Source organism: Arachis hypogaea, chromosome 13 (assembly GCF_003086295.3).
Source record: "Arachis hypogaea cultivar Tifrunner chromosome 13, arahy.Tifrunner.gnm2.J5K5, whole genome shotgun sequence".
Lineage (NCBI taxonomy): Eukaryota > Viridiplantae > Streptophyta > Magnoliopsida > Fabales > Fabaceae > Arachis > Arachis hypogaea.
The window spans coordinates 84336867-84338945 of NC_092048.1; the positions used below are offsets into that span (position 1 = coordinate 84336867).

The 2079-nt window shown below is 41.7% G+C and overlaps 1 non-coding gene across 1 annotated transcript; it reads right to left on the reverse strand.

Annotated features, from left to right (window-relative positions):
• Positions 1 to 1615: 1615 nt before the first annotated feature.
• Positions 1616 to 1722, reverse strand: LOC112739338 (small nucleolar RNA R71). The gene has a single exon (XR_003170274.1). It is a non-coding gene; the product is annotated as a small nucleolar RNA R71 (small nucleolar RNA).
• Between the last annotated feature and the right edge of the window lie 357 nt (positions 1723 to 2079).

Genomic DNA, 2079 nt, shown 5'->3' on the forward strand with positions numbered 1-2079 from the left:
ATGAATGTCATAGATCATCACCTTCATCACAGTTAAGCGCGAATGAACATCTTAGATAGGAACAAGCGTGTTTGAATGGAAAACAGAAATACTTGCATTAATTCATTGAGACACAGCAGAGCTCCTCACCCCCAACAATGGGGTTTAGAGACTCATGCCGTCAGAGAATACAAAGTTTAGATCTGAAATGTCATGAGATCCAAAATAAGTCTCTAAAAGTTGTTTAAATACTAAACCAGTAGCCTAGGGTTACAAAATATGAGTGGACTATGATGGATGATGCAGAGATCCACTTCTGGGGCCCACTTGGTGTGCTGGGGCCCACTTGGTGTGTGCTGGGGCTGAGACTTTAAGCAATTCACGTGCAGAGGCCATTTGTGGAGTTGAACGCCAGTTTTTGTGCCAGTTTGGGCGTTCAACTCCAGTTTTTTATCCTTTTCTGGCGCTGGACGCCAGATTTGGGCAGAAGGCTGGCGTTGAACGCCAGTTTACGTCATCAATTCTTGTGCAAAGTATGGACTATTATCTATTGCTGGAAAGCCCTGGATGTCTACTTTCCAACGCAATTGGAAGCACGCCATTTCGAGTTCTGTAGCTCCAGAAAATCCACTTTGAGTGCAGGGAGGTCAGAATCCAATAGCATCAGCAGTCCTTTTTCAGCCTGAATCAGATCTTTGCTCAGCTCCTTCAATTTCTGCCAGAAAAATACCTGAAATTACAGAAAAACACACAACTCATAGTAAAGTCCAGAAACATGAATTTTTCCTAAAAACTACTGGAAATAAACTAAAAACTAACTAAAACATACTCAAAACTATATGAAATTATCCCCAAAAAGCGTATAAAATATCCGCTCATCACCTCACTAAAAATTTCCTCATCTGTGACAATGGAGATTCCAATTTCTTTTGGTGATTATTGTTTGAGACAGAGCTTTCTGCAGGAAAGAAAGGAGCATCCATCATATTCTAGTCAATCAAATTTCATGGAAAACTCTCCACCACCACAGAATGATTCACTTTACTATGCTCATGGTGGGTGGGAGTATCAAGAACATGAAATGGGGTGCTTCCCAGGGTCACAAAATGGTCCATATTTTGATGACTTTGATCACTACTCAAGTTGTGGCTGGGAAGATCAAAGTCAAAGAGATTTCACTCATTCATACCCCATTCATCAAGAGCCATCGCCTCTCAATTATACAACCTCACCTCCAAGTTTCACATGCCTAAATCCTTCATCATTTGAGTATGCCTCAGCACAAAAGTCTATCCAAAATCCATAAAATTCATTTCACCATCCACAAAACTCAATCCACTACCCACAAGAGTCATACCACTTTCAGAACACACAACCACAAAACAACCAATTCCATTCACAAACCAACCCCGCCCAACCATTACAACCTACCCAACCACCTTTAGATAGACTTGCTAGGATGGAACTCTTCATGGAAGAGCTCAAAAGAAGTAGAGAAGAAGAGAGACTCGTTAGGATAGACCTCCTCCTTGAAGAAATAATAAAGACAAATGAAGAGGAGAAAATAGCAAGAAGGGACCATGAAGAAAAATTGAGACAGAATGCACAACTCTATTCTGAAGAACAATTCATTGAAAGACTGAGAGCTGAGGTCCAAACTTTCAGGCAACAAGATGGTGAGACTCTATATGAAGCATGGGAGAGGTTTAAAGACCTAACAAGGAGGTGCCCACCAGATATGTTCAACGAATGGGTGCAGCTGCACATTTTCTATGAAGGGCTCTCTTATGAGTCAAAGAAGGCCGTAGACCATTCATCCGGAGGATCTTTGAACAAGAAGAAGACTATTGAGGAAGCCATAGATGTTATTGAAACAGTAGCAGAGAACGACTACTTCTATGATTCCGAAAGAGGGAACACAAGAGGAGTAATGGAGCTGAACAATGTATATGCTCTGTTGGCCCAAAACAAGCTCATTACCCAGCAGCTGGCTTACCTCACCAAGAAGATGGAGAGGAACCAAGTAGCAGCAATCTCAACATCATCAACAACCCAAGAAGGAGTGAATGAAGAAGCATAGGGTAGTCAGGAGCAAGCCAA